The sequence below is a fragment of the Lucilia sericata genome, unplaced genomic scaffold, assembly GCF_015586225.1.
Source record: "Lucilia sericata isolate MDLA Ls3-8-SP2 unplaced genomic scaffold, ASM1558622v1 Contig000345F_arrow, whole genome shotgun sequence".
Classification (NCBI taxonomy): domain Eukaryota; kingdom Metazoa; phylum Arthropoda; class Insecta; order Diptera; family Calliphoridae; genus Lucilia; species Lucilia sericata.
The window spans coordinates 313,306-337,959 of record NW_023994365.1 but is presented as its reverse complement, the minus strand read 5'-3'; the positions used below and the strand labels follow the sequence as shown (position 1 = coordinate 337,959).

Below are 24,654 nucleotides of genomic sequence, written 5' to 3'. Positions count from 1 at the left end.
GATAACTTTTCTAAAGATAAGTCAAGTTATCGATAACTTTTCTATAGAAAAGTCAAGTTATCGATAACTTTTCTATATAAAGGTCAAGTTATCGATAACTTTTCTATATAAAGGTCAAGTTATCGATAACTTTTCTATAGAAAAGTCAAGTTATCGATAACTTTTCTATAGAAAAGTCAAGTTATCAATAACTTTTCTATAGAAAAGTCAAGTTATCGATAACTTTTCTATAAAAAAGTCAAGTTATCGATAACTGTTCAATAGAAAAGTCATGATATCGATAACTTTTCTTTTAAGAAGTCAAGTTATCGATCATTTTACTATAGAAAATCCAAGTTATCGATAACTTTTCTATAGGAAAGTCAAGTTATCGATAACTTTTCAATAGGAAACTTCAACTATCGACCACTTTTCTAAAGAAATTTTCTATATTCTCTACATTTTTATTAAAAAATTGTTTATAAAAACATAATTTTTATAAAAATATTTCAAATGTCAAAAATTTGTTTATAGAAATCTTCAGTTATTATTAATTTTTCTATAAAAATTTTCAAAAATTATCGTTTTCTGCAAAAAAAATTCTTTGTCAAATTATAGTTTTTAAAAGTTAATTTATTCTTTGTTGTATTATTTTTGTAGTTTCCGATTAAAAATTCAAAGTTCATTAACAGTTGAGAATTATGTCAAAGCAAAATGCATTAATAATGATAACAACAAAAACATTAATTGTTATTAATTTTAATTTTCCGTATAAATAAATTTAACACTAGTTCACACTTAACAAAAAAAAACAACAAATCCACTTAAGAAAATCACAATTTTTTTCTAATTTATTTATTTTTTTTTGCTACAATTAATTAAAATAATTTAAAAATGTTTTTCTTGTTTTAATTTGAATAATAATTATTTTAAAAATTCTTATACAAAAACAACACACAAACAAATTAACATACAAACAAACACAACGATCACCACAACAAAAACAGCAAAGTGAGTGGTTTAGAGAGTGACTAGTGAATAGAGAGTTAGTAGAGTAGAGTATAGAATTATTGTAGTTAAGTGTGTGTGTGTGTTGTGAATGTATTTGTTTAATAAAAATTAATCGTTTTGACACGCAATGATTTCGTGATACCTGAACGAACAATACAAATCAAATATTCATACCTACACATGATATTTACTCTTTCTCTCTCTCTCATTCCCACATGCTCGCTCTTTCTCGCATTCTGTGTTTAAGTATGAGCGAGTGAATGTGTGATACAAATAAACAGCAACAAAAACAACAATCATCAATAATAAAAACCATGTTTTTCTGCTTCTTTTTATTTTGTTCAATTCAATTAGCATAGAAGTTTAACAAAAATATAACAACAACAATAATAATAAATACACAGCGGTGGTAAAATAATAATAATAAAAAAAAAAAACATTTAATAAAATAATAAATTAAACAACAATATTATTAAATAAATATTTATTTTAATAACAAAATATATTAAGTGTAAAAACAACAACTTAAAAACAAATTATTATAAAAAAATGTTATAAATTTATTTGCAACTTAAAACTCTGAAACAGATTTGTTTACCTTTTTCATAAACAAAAAATTTATTGTGAAATTAATTTGAAATTTAAACTATAAAAAACAGGAGTTTGCCGCAACTTGGAAATCCTTTACACCTTTAGGGGTTAAATTTTGACGATATTATTTACATCAACTTTTTTTCAAAGGTTAGTAAAGAAATTTTAAATTTTTACACTAAATTTGAAATCATTTTTATTTCAAACATCAAAAATCTTGAGAAATATAGTAAATTGTTTTCTCGTTTATTTTTTAAACCCATACGAACCAACAAAAAATGTTAAGAGTAGAACATTTATCATTTTTCTTAATTCTTTTTTCTGTAGGGGAGGCATTTTTGGGAGTGTGTTTGTCAAACAAACAAAAATAACAAGTTTCTTTCAATATTTTATATTAATTCTATAAATAACAAAATGTTTTTTTGTTATGGTTTTGTCATTTTGATTATCTAACTTAAAAATTCTTTAGAATCTTTTGTTTTTTGTTTCATAATTTTGGAGGAGTATTTCAAAAATGACAGCTAAACATACAGTTAGTGACAAAAAGATGAGACAAACTGAAAGAGAAAATTATTAAAATCTATAAAACTTGAGTTTTCTACCGAAAATTATCGATCACTGTAATTTTCTATAGAAAAGTTATCGATAACATGACTTTTCTTTAGAAAAGTTATCGATAACTTGACTTTTCTATAGAAAAGTTATCGATAACTTGACTTTTCTATAGAAAAGTTATCGATAACTTGACTTTTCTATAGAAAAGTTATCGATAACTTGACTTTTCTATAGAAAAGTTATCGATAACTTGACTTTTCTATAGAAAAGTTATCGATAACTTGACTTTTCTATGGAAAAGTTATCGATAACATGACTTTTCTATAGAAAAGTTATCGATAACATGACTTTTCTATAGAAAAGTTATCGATAACATGACTTTTCTATAGAAAAGTTATCGATAACATGACTTTTCTATAGAAAAGTTATCGATAACATGACTTTTCTATAGAAAAGTTATCGATAACATGACTTTTCTATAGAAAAGTTATCGTTAACTTGACTTTTCTATGGAAAAGTTATCGATAACATGACTTTTCTATAGAAAAGTTATCGATAACATGACTTTTCTATAGAAAAGTTATCGTTAACTTTAGTTTTCTATTGAATAATTATCGATAACTTGATTTTTCTATAGAAAAGTTATCGATAACTTAGCTCTTGCATAGAAAAGTTGTCAGTAACTTGAGTTTTCTATAGAAAAGTTGTCGATAACTTGACTTGTATATAGAAAAGTTATCGATAACTTGACTTTTCTATAGAAAAGTTATCGATAACATGACTTTTCTTTAGAAAAGTTATCGATAACTTGACTTTTCTATAGAAAAGTTATCGATAACTTAACTTTTCTATAGAAAAGTTATCGATAACTTGACTTTTCTATAGAAAAGTTATCGATAACTTGACTTTTCTATAGAAAAGTTATCGATAACTTGACTTTTCTATAGAAAAGTTATCGATAACTTGACTTTTCTATAGAAAAGTTATCGATAACTTGACTTTTCTATAGAAAAGTTATCGATAACTTGACTTTTCTATGGAAAAGTTATCGATAACATGACTTTTCTATAGAAAAGTTATCGATAACATGACTTTTCTATAGAAAAGTTATCGATAACATGACTTTTCTATAGAAAAGTTATCGATAACATGACTTTTCTATAGAAAAGTTATCGATAACATGACTTTTCTATAGAAAAGTTATCGTTAACTTGACTTTTCTATGGAAAAGTTATCGATAACATGACTTTTCTATAGAAAAGTTATCGATAACATGACTTTTCTATAGAAAAGTTATCGTTAACTTTAGTTTTCTATTGAATAATTATCGATAACTTGATTTTTCTATAGAAAAGTTATCGATAACTTAGCTCTTGCATAGAAAAGTTGTCAGTAACTTGAGTTTTCTATAGAAAAGTTGTCGATAACTTGACTTGTATATAGAAAAGTTATCGATAACTTGACTTTTCTATAGAAAAGTTGTCGATAACTTGACTTTTCTATAGAAAAAATATCGATAACTTGACTTTTCTATAGAAAAGTTATCGATAACTTAACTTTTCTATAGAAAAGTTATCGATAACTTGACTTTTCTATAGAAAAGTTATCGATAACTTGACTTTTCTATAGAAAAGTTATCGATAACTTGACTTTTCTATAGAAAAGTTATCGATAACTTGACTTTTCTATAGAAAAGTTATCGATAACTTGACTTTTCTATAGAAAAGTTATCGATAACTTGACTTTTCTATAGAAAAGTTATCGATAACTTGACTTTTCTATAGAAAAGTTATCGATAACTTAACTTTTCTATAGAAAAGTTATCGATAACTTGACTTTTCTATAGAAAAGTTATCCATAACTTGAGTTTTCTATAGAAAAGTTGTCGATAACTTGACTTGTATATAGAAAAGTTATCGATAACTTGACTTTTCTATAGAAAAATTATCGATAAATTGACTTTTCTATAGAAAAGATATCAAAAACTTGACTTTTCTATAGAAAAGGTATCGAAAACTTGACTTTTCTATAGAAAAGTTATATATAACTTGACTTTTCTATAGAAAAGTTATCGATATTTGAACTTTTTAATAGAAAAGTTATCGATATATAAACTATTCTATTGAAAAGTTATCGATAACTTGACTTTTCTATAGAAAAGTTATCGATAACTTGACTTTTCTATAGAAAAGTTATCGATAACTTGACTTTTCTATAGAAAAGTTATCGATAACTTGACTTTTCTATAGAAAAGTTATCGATAACTTGACTTTTCTATAGAAAAGTTATCGATAACTTGACTTTTCTATAGAAAAGTTATCGATAACTTGACTTTTCTATAGAAAAATTATCGAAAACTTGACTTTTCTATAGAAAAGTTATCGATATATAAACTATTATATTGAAAAGTTTTTGTTAACTTGTGTTTTTTATAGAAAAGTTGTCGATAACTTGACTTGTATATAGAAAAGTTATCGATAACTTGACTTTTCTATAGAAAAGTTATCGATAACTTGACTTTTCTATAGAAAAGTTATCGATAACTTGACATTTCTATAGAAAAATTATCGATAACTTGACTTTTCTATAGAAAAGATATCGGAAACTTGACTTTTCTATAGAAAAGATATCGAAAACTTGACTTTTCTATAGAAAAGTTATATATAACTTGACTTTTCTATAGAAAAGTTATCGATATTTGAACTTTTTAATAGAAAAGTTATCGATATATAAACTATTTTATTGAAAAGTTTTTGTTAACTTGTGTTTTTTATAGAAAAGTTATCGATAACTTGACTTTTCGATAACTTTCCTATAGAAAAGTCAAGTTATCGATAACTTGACTTTTCTATTGAAAAGTCATCGATAACTTGAGAAAAGTTATCAATAACTTGACTTTTGTCTTTTGTCGATATTTGTACTTTTCTGTAGAAAAGTTATCGATATTTTAACTTTTCTATAGAAAACATATATAGATATTTTCTCTAGTAAAGTTATCGATATTTGAACTTTTCTCTAAAAAAAATTATCGATATTTGAACTATTCTGTAAAAAAGTTATCGATATTTTAACTTTTGTAGAAAAGTTATCGATATTTGAACTTTTATGTAAAAAAGTTATCGATATTTGAAATTTTCTATAGAAAATTTATCAATATTTAAACTTTTCTATAGAAAAGTTATGGAAAATTTCAATAACAAAACTTTCAATTATAAAATAATATTTCTATTATTGAAATCTGTTTCTTGAATTGATTTTCTTCTTCTTAACAAAGACAACAATAACATGTGTAAAAAATTATTATTATTATTATTTTTAATAATAAATAATGTTTAATTTTATATATTCTTCACTTAACGATGACATCACTTTACTGATCAAAGAAACTTTCAAGTTCTATATTTGACATTTTATAGACGATTTGTGGTTTAAATTTTTACCATTTGAAAAAAAAAAACATTGTAAATATTTTTAATTAAAACCATAATCATAAAATTGTCTATTGAACATTATTGGCTGTTTTTTTTTTTTTTTTTTTTTTTTTTTTGTTAAACATTCATGTCAAGTTTTCTTTTTATTACAAAACCACTTGATAATTTATGAATTTTTATAATTAGAATATTTATAGTAATTTTTTTTTAAACAAAAAAATTCTCAATAATTTCAATAAGATTTTGTCACTTTTAGGGAAAATAATTAAATTATTAATCTTTAAATTGTCTGCCTCTTCCTTTTCTCTTGCTGCTTAATGTGCGGCTAATGATGGTCCTTTGAACCCTCTCTCTCTCTCTCTCTATTATTTATGGTTGTACTAGTCTTAAAGTGCTGCAATTGTTATTGTTTATGTCTTTACAAAACCTCTTGAAAGTCTAATAATATGAGACATAATTTATAGCAAACACATTAAATAAAAATATATTTTTTTGCAATGTCTAGACATTACACTTAAATAATTATTACTTTTTTTGTGAGTAAATTGTCAAACAATTTTTTTTATATTTTTAAAAAATATTATTAAAATTTATGCAATATTTTTCCATTGTTATGGTAAAAATATATAATACATTTTTTCTTTTTTACCTTAAATAATTTATCTGCTAAAAAAGTAGGAATATTTTTTTTTTAATTTTTATTATTCCTATCTTATCACCCTGAAATATTTATTTTGTCAAAATCTAAAATTTATTGGTTCATGACATATGAGTGGGTTGCTGAAAAATGTGAAAAAAAAAAAAAAAACATAAACAATAACATAGAGATATCAAAAATAGTTCAACCTACTTTTTGTAATTGGTGTGGCATTATCTCGAAAAATACTTCAAAATTCGCAATATATATTTTATTATTGTTATTTAATAGTCAAGGAGATCTGCTGATAAAATTTCTCGATTACACTAGATTACTTGAGATTATAAACAAAATTTTTCAATGTTATTTATTAGATTACTAGAACAACTCGATTTGATAGCCTAGAAATTATAAAATTGATAAGCTTCTTTTCTATAGAAAAGTCCAGTCTATAGTCTAGTCTTTAGTCTAGTCTATAGTCTAGTCTATAGTCTAGTCTATATCTAGTCTATAGTCTATCTAGTCTAGTCTATAGTCTAGTCTATAGTCTAGTCTATAGTCTAGTCTATAGTCTAGTCTATAGTCTAGTCTATAGTCTAGTCTATAGTCTAGTCTATAGTCTAGTCTATAGTCTAGTCTATAGTCTAGTCTATAGTCTAGTCTATAGTCTAGTCTATAGTCTAGTCTATAGTCTAGTCTATAGTCTAGTCTATAGTCTAGTCTATAGTCTAGTCTATAGTCTAGTCTATAGTCTAGTCTATAGTCTAGTCTATAGTCTAGTCTATAGTCTAGTCTATAGTCTAGTCTATAGTCTAGTCTATAGTCTAGTCTATAGTCTAGTCTATAGTCTAGTCTATAGTTTAGTCTATAGTCTAGTCTATAGTCTAGTCTATAGTTTAGTCTATAGTGTAGTCTATAGTCTAGTCTATAGTCTAGTCTATAGTCTAGTCTATAGTCTAGTCTGTAGTCTAGTCTATAGTCTAGTCTATAGTCTATTCTATAGTCTAGTCTGTAGTCTAGTCTATAGTCTAGTCTGTAGTCTAGTCTATAGTCTAGTCTATAGACTACTCTATAGTCTAGTCTATAGTCTAGTCTATAGACTAGACTATAGTCAAGTCTATAGTCTAGTCTATAGTCTAGTCTATAGTCTAGTCTATAGTCTAGTCTATAGTCTGGTCTATAGTCTAGTCTATAGTCTAGTCTATAGTCTAGTCTATAGTCTAGTCTATAGTCTAGTCTATAGTCTAGTCTATAGTCTAGTCTATAGTCTAGTCTATAGTCTAGTCTATAGTCTAGTCTATAGTCTAGTCTATAGTCTAGTCTATAGTCTAGTCTATAGTCTAGTCTATAGTCTAGTCTATAGTCTAGTCTATAGTCTAGTCTATAGTCTAGTCTATAGTCTAGTCTATAGTCTAGTCTATAGTCTAGTCTATAGTCTAGTCTATAGTCTAGTCTATAGTCTAGTCTATAGTCTAGTCTATAGTCTAGTCTATAGTCTAGTCTATAGTCTAGTCTATAGTCTAGTCTATAGTCTAGTCTATAGTCTAGTCTATAGTCTAGTCTATAGTCTAGTCTATAGTCTAGTCTATAGTCTAGTCTATAGTCTAGTCTATAGTCTAGTCCTATAGTCGAGTCTATTAGTCTAGTCTAGTCTATAGTCTATCTATAGTCTAGTCTAGTCTATAGTCCTAAGGTCCTATAGTCTAGTCTATAGTCTAGTCTATAGTCTAGTCTATAGTCTAGTCTATAGTCTAGTCAATAGTTACAACAAGAAAAGTTGCTTTCTACACAAGCTTCTTTTCTATAGAAAAGTTGCTTGTTTAGCAAGCTTCTTTTCTAGAGAAAGATTGGCTTGTTGGCAAGCTTCTTTTCAATAAAAAGTTGCTTGTTTAGAAAGTTTCTTTTCTATAGAAAAGTTGTTTGCTTGTGAAGCTTGTTTTCTATAGAAAAGTTGCTTGTTTAGCAAGCTTCACTTCTGTTTAGCAAGCTGGCTTTAAAACTTCTATGATTCTAATACAAAATAAACCTTTTTTGTCTATTCTTTTAATCCGCCATAAAAAACACAAAGCATGTGAAATAAAACATATTGTGATAACTCAGTTAAAGAGGAATATAAAAAGAAACCCAAAAACAAATGTTAAATAACTTTAGTTTAGAATGATGATGACGTCGTCGCTGGTGGTAGTAGAGATATATAAATAAATAAAATGTCCATATGTATTTCTTTTTTTTTTTTATATATTTTGAAAGTATCTTTTATATACAATTTTAAATTTTTTACCCGTCATTTGCTAACACATTTACAATGTTTCTCATTTTTAAACCCACAAAAAAAAAAAATATGTACAAATAAATACAAAAAAAAAAAAAAAAAAGAAATAGGAAAACATTTTGTTGAACTAAAATTTTTATATAGATAAATACCTAAATACAATAATAAATTGGCAATATAGTTTGTATTGGTTTGTTTACATTTTTTTTTTTGGCTTAAATTTTATTCTACTTATATACACACGATCTATCTAATGATCAAATGGTTTTGAAATTAAGTTTCTTACAAATTGAACTCTTTGTTGTGCGAAATGGGGTTTTCTGCTACTTTTTTTTCTTTTTCAAATAAATTACTTAAAAATAAAATTTAAATTCAATAAAAAAAAAACAGATTGTTATACTAGAAACAGATATTCATTAAAAAAAAATTGATTCAATTGCTGTTTTATTTTATTTTTCTCTATGTATGTTTGATTTTAGTATTCAAGGCCAATAACAGCCATTGACCGATTAAAATTTCATTTGAAATTGGTATTTTTATTGTTATTATTATATATTCTATTCAGTGAGTTATACAAAAATTATTATAAAAAATTCCCAAAAAAAAAACTGTAACAATTTAGAGGAAATTTATGTAACTATGAAATGACAGCTTAATGTGGGGGTTTCAAAATAAATTACTTATCCAACAGTTTGAATATATATATAGAAAAGAAGCTTTTTAAACAAGCAACTTTTGTATAGAAAGAAAGCTTTTCAAACAAGCACATTTTAGAAGCTTTTTAAGCAATTAACTTTTTTATGGACAACAAGCTCTTCAAACAAGCAACTTTTCTATAGAAAAGCAGCTATTTAAACAAGCAGCTTTTCTACAGAAACAAAGCTATTCAAACAAGCAACCTTTCTATAGATAAAAAACTTTTTAACAAGCAACGTTTCTATAGAAAAGAAACTTTTTAAACAAGCAACTTTTCTATGGAAAAGAAGCTTTTTAAACAAGCAACTTTTCTAAAGAAAAGAAGCTTTTTAAACATGCAACTTTTCTAAAGAAAAGAAGCTTTTTAAACGAGCAACTTTTCTAAAGAAAAAAGCTTTTTAAACAAGCAACTTTTCTTTACAAAATAAGCTTTTTCAAACAAGCAACTTTTCTATAGAAAATAAGCTTTTTAAACTAGCAACTTTTCTATAGAAAAGAAGCTTGTAACAAGGAACTTTTCTATAGAAAAGAAGTAGTAACAAGCAACTTTTCTTTAGAAAAGAAGCTTATTGTAACAAGCAACTTTTCTATAGAAAAGAAGCTTGTTGTAACAAGCAACTTTTCTATAGAAAAGAAGCTTGTTGTAACAAGCAACTTTTCTATAGAAAAGAAGCTTGTTGTAACAAGCAACTTTTCTATAGAAAAGAAGCTTGTTGTAACAAGCAACTTTTCTATAGAAAAGAAGCTTGTTGTAACAAGCAACTTTTCTTTAGAAAAGAAGCTTGTTGTAACAAGCAACTTTTCTATAGAAAAGAAGCTTGTTGTAACAAGCAACTTTTCTATAGAAAAGAAGCTTGTTGTAACAAGCAACTTTTCTATAGAAAAGAAGCTTGTTGTAACAAGCAACTTTTCTATAGAAAAGAAGTTTGTTGTAACAAGCTACTTTTCTATAAAAAGCTTATTTTCTATAGAAAAGTTGCATGTTTATCAAGCTTCTTTTCTATAGTAAATTTGCTTGTTTAAAAAGCTTCTTTTCTATAGAAATGTTGCTTGTTTAAAAAGCTTATTTTTTATAGAAATATTGCTTGATTAAAAAGCTTCTTTTCTGTAGAAAAGTTGCTTGTTTAAAAAGCTTATTTTCTATAGTAAAGTTGCTTGTTTAAAAAGCTTATTTTCTATAGTAAAGTTGTTTGTTTAAAAGGCTTCTTTTCTATAGGAAAGTTACTTGTTTTAAAAGCTTCTTTTTTATAGAAATGCTGCTTGTTTAAAAAGCTTCTTTATAGAAAAGTTGCTTGTTTAAAATTAAAAAGCTTCTTTTCTATAGAAAAGTAGCTTAAGCTTCTTTTTCTTATTCCTTTTTTTAAAGAACTTTTGAAGTTTAACGTATTTTTTTTTTTGCATTTATATGTTTCAGTATTTGATTAAATTTGTATTTTTTTCATTTCTTGTGGTTCCTTTTTGTTCACATTGTATGTACAATCGAACGACTTCTTATCATTTGTTTTATATTATATTGACCCACAAATTTATTGTGTGTACTTCGTATAATGATGCAATAAAATAACAATTGACAATCATCATCTGTATTTGAATGAGAGAAAAAGAAAAAAAATCCACAAAAACGATTTTGCAAAAATTATTTTATATGAAAAACTAAAAGAACAAAATAATATGTATAAAAAAACTGGGAATAATTATACGATTTTTAACGTCATGTCGCTGCTAAATAGGATCTACGTCAATTGTATTTGAATTAATTTTCAAATACATGAAAACATTAAAATTTTGAATCAAAAAAGAAACAAAGTTTTGACCTTTTCTTTTTTGGTTTTAATGATATGGGGGGTCCTTTTAGAGTAATATATGAAATTGAGGTATAGAAAAAGCTTTTACTGATTATGAAAATACTCCACTGAACTCTTGAGGTTTTAAAGTTAAACTTATAGAAAAAAGCTCTTAAACCTTCTAAATTTTGAGGTTTGGAAAAAAATCAAGTTTTTTGAACTTTTTGTTTGAAGTTTTATACCGAAAAAATGTGGTTTTCGAAATAAATATTTATCAGTTTTGTTTAATTGTATTTATTTTTAATTTCTATAAGCGTGGGGCCACCATAAATACTTGTACTAACGTGACATCTAAAATGTGTTTCTTTTTTTTATTCATATTTTCTCAATGACTTAAGTGTTATCAGCATTTATTTATTATTATTATTTTATTTTCTATAAAAAGTTTCAATTAACACGTGACTTTTGAGAGGGGGCCAGCGACAACTGAGAGGAATTAAAATATTATTTTACAAACATAAAAACTATAAATTGTTATAACTATTTGATTACAATTATTTAAACATATGAATGCCTTTTTTTACAACAAATCTAGGAAACAGCTTAAGTCAAAGAATAAACAAGAAGTGAAACGCTGTCATTTTTTTACAACAATAACATTACGCTCTTCTCACAGACGAGTGCTGTGTAAATCCAACACATATGTAAAAATTTTATTCTCTCTCCAAACTTCAAAACTTTTTCGCGAAAATTTGAGGATAATAGCACTTTGAAATATTTTTTATCACTTAACATTATATTTTATATTTTTTTTGCACAATTTAAACACATTTAATAGCCCGAAAATAATATATTTTTTACAAACGAAAAAAAAATATTTTTTGCTTTTTGACATTGATTTTTTGTTGTTTGAAATTAAAACTAAAAAAAACAATGTTGTAAATTTTCGTATGGTAAACGAAAAAGATATTTCAAATAAATAATTTATTTTTTCAATATTATAGATTAAAAAACAAATAGACGTGTTTATAAATTGTTTATAGATAAAATATGTGCAAAATATCTTAAGAAACCTTTCAAAGTATAAATTGAAATGTAATAATTTTTTTTCAATATTTTTCAATACTATTTTTTGCAACTATGTTGACTTGAGAATTCTACTAATACATTCTTAGAGTTAGGTACCGGATGACAGTAGACTTAGGTACTTTTGACAACAGTTTCATTTCTTATTTATTCTTTGGCTTAAGTTCTTATAAAAGCTTTTTTTAAATATTGTTTAAGAAACAATGTAAACTTATCTTAAATAAACATTAAGTTAAAAAAAACCCAAAAGATAGACTAACTGACAGATAGTCTTTGTCTTTGTTTGACTACTGAATGTGAAAAAAATTAGATTAAATTAAAATTTAATTTAATATAAAAAATTGCTTATCATGAGCATTATATAATAAATAACTTGACAAAATTTTAAATATATTTCTTAAAGTCTTGTAAACTTCAAAAATGTCTCTTTGTCCGTAAAACCTATCAGCTGATCATTTCATTTGTTGGGCCCAAATGATCTTATTAGAGAGAGAGAGCATTTTGATTTTAATTTTGTCTAAATATTTTAACAGCTGTTTGTTTATTTATACATATAAAATTCAATTTGAAATTGTTAAAAAAATCACAACTTTTATAAAGATTTCTTGGAATTTACAAAAAAATACCAGTTTTCTTTCAAATTTCACAGAATTGTGTTAATTTTTTGCATAAATAATAAAAATAAGTGTGATTTGAAGAAAAACCCAAATTTCTTTGCAACAAATTAAAATATAAATTTCTACAAATTAAACAAAATTTTCTACAATAAGAAATATAGAAAAACTTGATTAACAGTTAATTTCTATAGAAAAGTTGCTTGGTAAACCAACTACTTTTCTATAAAAAAGTTGCTGGGTAAACCAACTACTTTTCTATAGAAAAGTTGTTTGGTTAAACAACTACTTTTCTATAGAAAAGTTGCTTGGTAAACCAACTACTTTTCTATAGAAAAGTTGCTTGGTAAAGCAACTACTTTTCTATTGAAAAGTTGCTTGGTTAACCAACTACTTTTCTATAGAAAAGTTGCTTGGTTAACCAACTACTTTTCTATAGAAAAGTTGCTTGGTTAACCAACTACTTTTCTATAGAAAAGTTGCTTGGTTAACCAACTACTTTTCTATAGAAAAGTTGCTTGGTTAACCAACTACTTTTCTATAGAAAAGTTGCTTGGTTAACCAACTACTTTTCTATAGAAAAGTTGCTTGGTAAACCAACTACTTTTCTATTGAAAAGTTGCTTGGTAAACTAACTACTTTTCTCCAGAAAAGTTGCTTGGTAAACCAACTAGTTTTCTATAGAAAATAGGCTGGGAGAACCCAATAATTTTCTATAGAAAAGGTGCTTGGATAGAAAAGTTGCTTGTTACTACAAGTTGCTTTTCTATGGAAAAGTTGCTTGGTTAACCAACTTGCTTGTTACAGCAAGTTTCTTTTCTATGGAAAAGTTGCTTGTTACAACAAGTTGCTTTTCTATGGAGAAGTTGCTTGTTTTAACAAGTTTCTTTTCTATAGAAAAGTTGCTTGTTTTAACAAGTTTCTTTTCTATAGAAAAGTTGCTTGTTTTAATAAGTTTCTTTTCTATAGAAAAGTTGCTTGTTTTAATAAGTTTCTTTTCTATAGAAAAGTTGCTTGTTTTAATAAGTTTCTTTTCTATAGAAAAGTTGCTTGTTTTAACAAGTTTCTTTTCTATAGAAAAGTTGATTGTTACAACAAGTTGCTTTTTACAGTTGCTTGTTATAACAAGTTGCTTTTCTATAGAAAAGTTGCTTGTTGTAACAAGTGTCTTTTCTATAGAAAAGTTGCTGTACCATTTAAAATCTATTCGTTTTAGATTTTGAGATAAATCTTTAAAAATACTTTCCTAACGGCAAAGAAAATCAAATTAAATTTATAAATAGCTTTTGCAAAAACATAGATATTTTGTCCTAGTTTTTTTTCACGGTGACTTGCAAAAAAATTCCACTTAAGTGAAGAACATACGAGGGTTGTTATAATGGACTTATAAAACACAAACAATTTTTTAAAATATAACGTTTTTTTTCAAGCTTTTATTTATATTGTTAAAGTCTTAAAATAGGCTATACTTTTTAGTAAATATTAAGAAAGCTTTTAAGCTAAGAAAAACTACATTATATATCGTTTGATATCTTAGATTTGATAACAATTTTCTTAACTTTATTAAAAGTTTTACTTATAATTTATAATCAATTTTCAAAATTTCTTAAACAGCCCTCGTTAGAACAAAACTAACAAGAAAACAATTTCAACAATTCAATCAAAGTAAATGAAATATGGCGCCAATGTAATATGCATATAATTTACACTCTCTTTACAAATAATAAATACATTTTATAAATAAACTTACACACAGTCATTATATAAAAACAAATTTCAAAATAAAAATAAATAAATAAATTGCAACAATAACAACAGCAATGATGAGGGAAAAAAAAACTCAAGAACCTCATGTAATAGACTTTGATGCAAATATGTACATCATTTCGACTATATATGACCCATTGACTGTTACGATTACGTAGATGAGAATTGTTACGTCTGTTTTGTTGTTGTTGTTTTTATTACTTATTCTAAAAGCTAAAGATTGAATCTTTGTAATACAATTTTATGGCACATGTTTTACAATATAAAAACAATAACAACAAACAGCAGTAATACAACCTCTTGCAACCACCCCCCCTCCAGCCATTTGCCAAAAGCCCACTTAACAGCTTTTTTTTTTGCCTAAACAAAGAAATTCTAAAGAACCACAATAAACAAAATATAATATTTAATAAATTATAGTATAGACTTAAATAATTGCTGTTTTAATATCAAAGAAAAAGAGAGCAAAATTTGCTAAACAAAAAAGCTAAAGAGAAAGCTTTTGTAATTTAGCAAAATTGTTGTGAAATTATTTTTTGTTTGCATTTTAGTTTTGTTTACTTGTTTTGGTTTTTGTTTTGAAATCGAATTGTCAAATTGTTGTAATGGATTTTTGAGGTTTTGGAAAAATAATAATAATAAAAAAATGAAAACAATATGTGAAAGGCAGTGTTCGGTTATAAAGTATAATTGGTGGCGGGTAACAGACGTTTCTTTAAATTTTTAAACACATGCATTTCGCTTTAAAATCTGAGTAAAAAAAGCTTTAAATTTTTACAAGCTTTTATCTTGAATAAGCAACAAAGTATAGGAAAGAAGAAGCAAAGCTTTTTGTAAACCACAAATGGTTTGAATATGCTTTGTTTATATAACTTAAAAAAATTTAAGAACTTGAACTTTTTCAGAAAAAGCTTTTTATGTAAATTTAGTTTTTGAAACTGAAAATCGCTCTTTTAAATTTTTCTAAGCTTTAAATTGGTTTTAAACCAGAAAGCTTTCAGCTTTGAATTGCGAACATAGGAAAACCTTGACATTTTCTACAAAGTTTTTAAATATTTTATAAATAAAATTCATAAAAAGCTCATTCACTCATATTTTTCTAAATTTAAAAGCTTATCTTAAAAAGCTTTAATATTTTCTATTTAGTAAAATCAAAAATTTGTTCATTAGATGTAAAAATACCAATTCAATTTCTAAAAGTAAAGCTTAAAGCTTTTTTCAGAAGATTTTTTTTTTTTAAATAAAAGTTTTATTGCTTTAATTTTCTTTGAATATTTAACAGAATTAAAAGAAAAAATTAAATTATATAATATTTCTTTTATATTCTACTAAACTTTAAGCATTGCTTCAAAAGCTTTAGTACATTTTTAATTCTTTACTAGATTTTTCTTAGAAAATTTACATGAAAATACATGCTAAAGCACTTTGCTTTAGTTTTTACAGATTTTTGAATAAAGCTTAAAAAGCTTTTTTAAAGAACTATCAATATTATTTGAATTGTTTATAAATTAAATAGATAATGTTACTTAAAAAACCTTTTTACAAATATTTTTCTAAATTTAAAAGCTTTTGCTAAAAAGCTTTGGGATTTTTTTATTAAAAAACTTTTTGCAATTAAAGCTTTTTGATAAAATCGGTAAAAAACTAAAACTTTTTAACATTTTGACTTTTTTGTTAATAAAGCTTTATTGCCTTATTTATAACAACTTATCAAAGCTTTATAGAAGAACAATGAAAATTTGTCTTACAAGCTTTAAAAAACTTTTGTTATAATTATGCTTTATTTCCTCAAAATATTTACAGCATTTTTTTTTTTTTGAATTAAGCTTAAAGTTTAAAAAAGCTTTTTTATAAATTGCCTTCATTTCTATGATTTTTTAAAATTTTTATACAAATTTTAGTAGAAAATCGCAATTTAAAGTGTTTTTTTTTTTCTAAATTTTTTTAAAAGCTTTATAATTTAAAAAAGTATTATTTTTAGTAAGCTAAAATTCATAAAGATTTTTAGTTAAAAGTGTTATTAGAAAGCTGTTTTTCAAAATTTGTAAACACTTTTAACAGCTTTGAAAGCTTCAAAAAAGCTTTCTTTACTCAAAACTTTGTAGCTTCAAATAATTTTAAACTTTTTTGCAGAATTTTTAATAAATTATCCTAAAGCTTATTTTGAAAAAAACTTTAAAATGTGTGTTTTAGTATTTTTGTTAAAAGCTTAAATCTTCCAATAAGCTTTTTTATAATTAAATCTTGTTTTTTTTTAATTTTTACAGATTTTGGTTAAAACGCGTGTTTTGAAATAATTTTTAATAAAAAAGTTCTTTAATCTTATAAGCTTTACCTAAAAAACTTTGATATTATTGTAATAAAAAGCTTTTGGTACTGAGATTTCTAAATTTAAAATAAAAATTAACAAATTTTAAATTTAGCTTTAAAAGCTTTCAAGCAAAGCTTACGTATTTTTGTAAGTACAAGTTTTTAGTGAGGAATTTACTAAATTTAACACAAAATATAACAAATTTTAAAGATTTCAAAGATTTTCTTTCTAAAGCTTAAAAGCTATTAAGTCTTTAAAAAAGGTTTTTGTTTATTTAAATGTTATAACAACGATTAAATTAAACTCAATTGAAATTTGTATTTATTTTTCTTTCTTTCACAAGTTTACTTAAAGCAGCCGCTATTCAATTATTGCAAATAAAATAACAATTTCTTAAGTACATTTGTACTCGTCATTATTAAATGTACTTTTTATTTATTATTATCATTGCCGTAATACGAAAGAAAAAAATACAGAAGAAAAAAACATGAAAATTCTACGAAAATATAATAATAACAACAACAATAATAAAATAACAATATTAATAAATTTGTAATAATAAAAACAATAACAAGAGCCAAAGTGAAAACACAAAACAAGAAAAAAAAAAAAAAAAAAACAAACTAAAACAGCAGCAACAATAATAACAAAAACATTTAATAAACAGCAGACATACAAGCAAACAAATTATACACTTAAAACATACATTCATTCATACTTATAAATACAAAAAAAACAAACTATATTATATATTAAAATATGTACATAAACAAAATATATAAAGTATGTACTAAATATAATTTATTTTTATTATTGTTATTGTTGTTTAACTTTACTATATTTATAACAAAAACAAATCTTAACAAAAAAAATTCTTCTTCCTGCCTCTTACTCTTACTTTAGTCAAAAGTACTGTGAAACAACAACAACCATCATAATAATGACAGTCAGCAAGAAGCAGACAAAAATGTAAACAAAAAAAAAAAGAACACAATTTTATAAATTCTATTCTCACCGCTTTATACTAATAAAAAGAGATACAAATAATAAAAAAAATGTGTTCTATCATCAATTTTTTTAAAAAAGCTTTAAAACGAAAGCTTTTTTTCTTTTGTTAATAAATAATAAACAAAAACCACTTAATATTTACTAAAATTGTATAATTGACGAAACTTTAAGTGAAAGAATGAGAGCCTCTTTTGTCTTTCTCGTTTTTGCTAATTCTGTTATTGTTATTGTTTGTCGATGTTTACAAACAAACCAAAAATCAAAACAAGTGATGCCAGATTGGTTTAAAGAAAACAGTTGGTACTTTATTATAAACATTAGACCAGACTGTACAGTATACTAGAGTTTAGACTAGACTATAGAATAGACTGTAGACTAGATTATAGACTAAACAATAGACTAGAGTCTAGACTAGACTATGGAAAGGACTATGGAATAGACTAGACTCTAGACTAGACTATGGAAAGGACTATGGAATAGACTAGACTCTAGACTAGACTATGGAAAGGACTATGGGATAGACTATGAGATAGACTATAGACTAGACTATGGAAAGGACTATAGACTAAATTATAGACTAGACTATAGACTATAGACTAGACTATAGACTAGACTATAGACTAGACTATAGACTAGACTATAGACTAGACTATAGACTAGACTATAGACTAGACTATAGTCTAGACTATAGACTAGACTATAGACTAGACTATAGACTAGACTATAGACTAGACTATAGACTAGACTATATACTAGACTATAGACTAGACTATAGACTATAGATTAGACTATAGACTAGACTATAGATTAGACTATAGACTAAACTATAGACTAGACTATAGACTAGACTATAGACTAGACTATAGACTAGACTATAGACGAGACTATAGACTAGACTATAGACTAGACTATAGACGAGACTATAGACTAGACTATAGACTAGACTATAGACTAGACTATAGACTAGACTATAGACTAGACTATAGACTAGACTATAGACTAGACTATAGACTAGACTATAGACTAGACTATAGACTAGACTATAGACTAGACTATAGACTAGACTATAGACTAGACTATAGACTAGACTATAGACTAGACTATAGACTAGACTATAGACTAGACTAGACTATAGACTAGACTATAGACTAGACTATAGACTAGACTATAGACTAGACTATAGACTAGACTAGACTATAGACTAGACTATAGACTAGACTATAGACTAGACTATAGACTAGACTATAGACTAGACTATAGACTAGACTATAGACTAGACTATAGACTAGACTATAGACTAGACTATAGACTAGACTATAGACTAGACTATAGACTAGACTATAGACTAGACTATAGACTAGACTAGACTATAGACTAGACTATAGACTAGACTATAGACTAGACTAAAGACTAGACCAGGGGTCGGCAAAGTTTTGAGTCGGAAGAGCCAAAATTTACAGTTTACAAAACATATGTTTTAAAAGAGCCACAAAATTGTTGTTTATTAAAACTTTACAAATACTTTATGAATTCACTTCAAAAACATAAAATTGGTTTAATTATCTACAGGACATTCTGCAAGGAATCTTTCTTATAGATTTTTGACTACAAATACTTTTTGAATTTTTATGGGTCATTCGAATGCATTTTTTAAACACTCGTTATATAAAAATATAGAATTTTATTAGAGTAGGGCGACAGTGTTATCATTTAAAAGGCATTTGGAAACATATCAGGAAATGTAAAAATCACGAAAATTGATGACGCAGCTAATACAGTATGAAGTAATATATTAATTTGGCGGCAATCGAGATAAATATTTTACCAACCCCAATATAAGGTCCTTTTCAGAAAATGACTAACGATCATAATTGACTTAACAGTTGCAATATAGCGGCGAAATTCAAAATATACAACTTTTATAAGAACAAAAATCTATCTTCCAAATTTGATTTTAACGTTCATAACTGTCTTAATAATAGCAGTATTATGACAAAATTCAACACAAACATAACATAAACATGATTGACCAATCCCCTTTTAAAAGGTCTACTTCGGAAAATAACTTTAACGTTCATAACTGATTTAATTAACGCTCATAACATGCTTAATAATACCAGCATAGTGGTGCAATTCGTCATAAACAAGTTTATAGGAACAAAAATATCTGTACCAAATTTAATAAGGATGGATTCAGAATTGACCCTACCCACCCATATAGTGTCCACTTTCGAAAACGACGAAAAATACAAGTATAATGATGAAAATCAACACAAACAAGTAGGATCCAAAATTTCATTACCAAATTTTCAATATTTTATAGATCACTGTAAAACGTTTCTAAAACGCGCAATATTTAAATATTGAAGTTTTTAAATAGAACAAGTTTTTAGTATTTACCCAGCAAAAACTCGGTAATGGGTTGTACTTCCATAACCACTTACTTTTCAATAACTACTACTTACCGTCTGCATTACTTAGAAGTACTCTAGTAATGACTTTCTTATAATCTGATATAGAAGTACTTTATTTTCGGCTTTGTCATTTTGTTTGCATATTTTATTTAAATGCGTTTTAAGAATTGTGTTTTACAAAAAATAAAACAAAATTAATTTTGATTGTGAAAACCATTATTTGATGCGCAATAAAAAGGCTAAGGAGTGGTACTGTGTGTAGAACATTTGACTAAAAAATCGAAGTCCCTGGTTCGTATTCTAGCTGGATCTGTTTATTATTAAAAAAATAAAACTATTTACTCAACAACTGTTTTGTAAGAGAAATTGCAAGTACTTCTTTAACTTCCTATTAGTAAGCGTGCGTAGAAGTACTTGCCTCCAATGACATCACCGTGTTAAAAAAATGACTTAAAATGCTAATGACGAAGTAGTGAAAAGAGGTTTTATTAGCTTTTTAACTCATTACTTTTCAATGTAAGTTTTTCCTGGGTAACTGTGTTTAAACTCTCTACATTATTAAGTAATTATTTAATTACTATATTTTGAATTTCCAAGAAATATGTTTTAATTCGAAAAACACGAATAGTTCGGAATGTATGATTATGTTTTACATTTTATCTAATGGCACATCGTAAGAGCGCTCATGAGACCCCATCGTTTATAGGGAACTTTTCAACAAAAAATTTAAATAATTAAAAATTTTCTTACAATACTAACTTGTACATGGAACAAATTCAATAGGAGAGATAGGTTTGTATTGCTTTAGAAAGTTTGGATCATAACGTGTTGTTTAAAGTTTCACAAACGTCTCTAAACTTTCATTTGTTAGTTGTCTCACATACAGAACGATTAAACTAAGTTGAAATGTTGTGTATATTGTAGAAACGATTGCGAATTGTTTTGTTAGTTTTAACAAACACTGCTCGTTAATCTATTCAGAAAGATATATATTTTTTTATAAAATAAAAAAATTGCGTATGAAACTAAAGAGCCATAGCTCCACATCCAAAGAGCCGCATTTGGCTCGCGAGCCGTAGTTTGCCGACCCCTGGACTAGACTAAAGATTAGACTACAGACTAGACTATATAAAGTGTTTGTGTATGTTTTATTAACAAATTGTCTTTTTTTAATAACTCTACCATAACAAAAAAAGCTTATCTTGTTTGTTATTTTTCTCTTTCTCAATTTTTACATTCACTTTTTTACATTTTATACTTTGTTGTGTTCATTTGTTTATATGGCGGAAAAAAGCTGTCATTCTTTTTTTCTCACCTTACCCACTCTTCTACCACAAACTTCTACAAATAATAAAGACTACTTCATACAAACACAAACAAAATGGGCAAATATAAAAATTAAAACAAAAACTATGATAAAATTTCAAATAAAAACAAATTAAAAAAAGAGAAAAATAAACACTTTTGACCTTGAGTATGGTTAATAACTGTGTAATATACTATGTATTACACTTATACATACCATTTATAAATATGTGTATGTTTTTGTATACAATTGAATAAATTCTTAATTTCTTGTTATTGTTGTTTTTGTAGATATTACACGTTTTTTGTTTTTTTGTGTACTCGTTAAAAAAACATGTGAGTTTTACTGAAAAAAAGAGTAGAGTTCTTTTCTCTGAGTGTTTTTTTTTTTCGTATTGTTTTGGTAAATGTTTAATTATTTTGTTTATTTACTGTGGTGTTAAGTGTGAAGATACAATTTGATTACAGAGTGAAAGGTAATTATGGGAACAAATGGTAGAAATAAGTTAATATTGTTTGCATTTTTGTAAAGAAATAAATTTCATGGAGCGACAATTAGTAGGATATGAGTGGGAGTTTTTCTTTGGTATCGATTAGACCTTGAACTTGTCGACAATTTAACGAAATTGTAAACTTTATAAACTTTTAACAACTTAACAAAGAACAGCGGAAAACTTTTGCTATCTGAAACTTGTAAAATGCTTTTAAAATTTAAAAGTTTTCATGAGAATCTAGAAAAAAGTTTAATTTTGGAAAATTTAAAAAAACTTAACGAAACTTTTGTTTTCTGAATTTAAGCTATTTAAAAAGGGATTTCATTAGATTTTTTAATGAAATTGAAAAGATAACGAAATCATGAAAACATTTTTAATTTTGATAATTTTCAAAACTTAACGTATCTTTATTTTCTTAATCAAAAACTTTTAAAACCATTTTTTATTCAAATCATTTAATATGTTTCAACTTCTTTCAATATCAAAAACAAATTTTGGAATTTTGATGAATTTTGAAACTTAACGAAACTTTATTTTTCTGAACGAAAATTATTTCAAGGAAGACTTTATTTAAATCCTTAAATACGTTAAAAATTCTATCAAATTCAAGATCATTTTTGGAATTTTATTCACTTTTTAAACTTAACGAAAGTTTATTTTCTTAACGAAAAATATCTTTAGGAAGATTTTATTAAAATAATTCAATACGTTTAAGGATTTATCAAAATCAAGACAACTTTTGAAATTTTGTTAAATTTTTAAACTTAACGAAAGTTTATTTTCTTAACGAAAACTTCGTTAGGGAAGATTTTATTAAAATCATTCAATACATTTAAGGCTCTATCAAAATCGAGACAATTTTTAAAATTTTGGTAATTTTTGAAACTTAACGAAAGTTTATTTTCTTCACGAAAACAAATTCGAAATATGTTTTATTCATATAATTTAATATGTTTAACCTTCTTTCCAAATCAGGAACAATTTTTTTTTATTATTATGATTTTTTAAACTTAACGAAACTTTATTTTCTTAACGAAAACAATTTTAAGAAAGATTTTATTAAAATCATTCAATGCGTTTAAAGCTCATTCAAATTCAAGATAGTTTTTGGAATTTTGTTAATTTTTAAAACTTAACGAAACTTTATTTTTATAACAAAAACTATTTCAGGAAAGATTTTTTTAAATCATTCAATACGTTTAAGGTTCTATCAAAATCGAGAATTTTTTTAATATTTAGTTAAATTTTGAAACTTAACGAAACTTTATTTTCTTAACGAAAACTATTTTAAGAAAGATTTTATTAAAATCATTCAATATGTTTAAGAATCTATCAAAATCAAAACAATTTTTGAAAATCTGTTAATTTTTGAAACTTAACGAAAGTTTATTTTCTTAACGAAAAGCAATTTGACAATTTCTAAAGCTTAACGAAACTTTATTTTTACAACAAAAACTATTTCAAGATAGATTTTATTAAGATTTAAAGTTAACGAAACTCTAAAATGAAATATTTATCTATAATTTCATCATTATTTTAAATCTTTTAAATTTAAATAAAATCACTTTAATCTTCATGTTTTTGTTTTTTAATTTTTTTGCGACCTGAATATCTAGAAACTAATCTTGTTTATTATTATTCTTTTATGTATTTATTTCTTTCTTTATACCCAAAAAAAATGGAGTGCTTTTTGTTATAATTTTGTTTTTTGCTAAATTTTGGCTAAAAAAATCTACAACAACAGAAAACTTAATAATATATTTTATAAACAAATTAAATGAACAAAACAAAATGAAAATAATAAAGTTATCATAACAAAAAAACTACCAACACTATTAAATAAAATTATAAAAAAAATTAAACAACACCGCAAAATTATTAAAAACAATAAAAAGAGAAAAAATAGGAAAAAGAAAAAATAAAACTATTTCTAAAAATAAATACCACAATGATAACAAAACAAAGAAATCTATTTATGCCAATTTAAACATTTTTTAAATAGACATCCTTCGTTTAGAAATTGCTTAAAAAGACACAAGTAAAATTTTTTCAAACAATTTCAATTTAAACAAATTTGATTGATTTATTAAATTATTGAAATTTACACGTGCTTTTAAAATTTCAATATTTGAAAATTTGTTAAATTTTTTTAATTTGTCTTTTAGGTAGGGTGCAAACAAAGATCTATTTTTCATAAATTTTCACCTTCTTTTAAAATGTCTCTAGTTCTTAATGTTCTTTTGTCACAAAATTTTATTGATAATATTTATTGTAACAAATAATATTGTTTTGCACCTTGATTGTAAATTTTTTTCAATTAGAACCCACACCTTAATTTTTTTCCTTCTACTATGTATTTATAATGGGTTTCCAATAATGGAGACATATGTTTTTATTACCGTTTTGCTCTTAAACCTCAAGGTAAACCACTTTACATATTTATGGTCAAGATAACTGTCAACAGTGGAGACTCTTTAAAGGCAAAAATCTCCAGTTTTAATTCAGTTCTGGTTAAGTTCTATTTAATTTTTACATCAGTTCTAGTTCAGATCTAGTTCAGTTCTAGTTCAGTTCTAGTTTAGTTCAGTTCTAGTTTAGTTCTACATTAGTACTAAGTCAGTTCTAAGTAGTTTAATTCTACATTAGTTCTAGTTCATTTCTCAGTTCTAGTTAAGTTCTAGTTCAGTTCTAGTTCAGTT

At 25.1% G+C, this 24,654-nt stretch overlaps 1 protein-coding gene across 2 annotated transcripts in view; it reads left to right on the top strand.

The window, feature by feature from the left end:
• The window catches only part of LOC119603876 (protein CREBRF homolog), a 57,711-nt gene that overhangs the window by 16,181 nt on the left and 16,876 nt on the right, over positions 1–24,654 (top strand). Inside the window, exon 1 of one of the 2 annotated variants that reach the window (XM_037956137.1) lies at positions 1,486–1,731. The exons of the other annotated variant lie outside the window; for it this stretch is intronic. The gene's annotated coding sequence lies outside the window, so the exon portion shown is untranslated. Of the gene's footprint in view, positions 1–1,485; positions 1,732–24,654 lie in introns of those variants that run through there. 2 annotated transcript variants of the gene reach the window in all.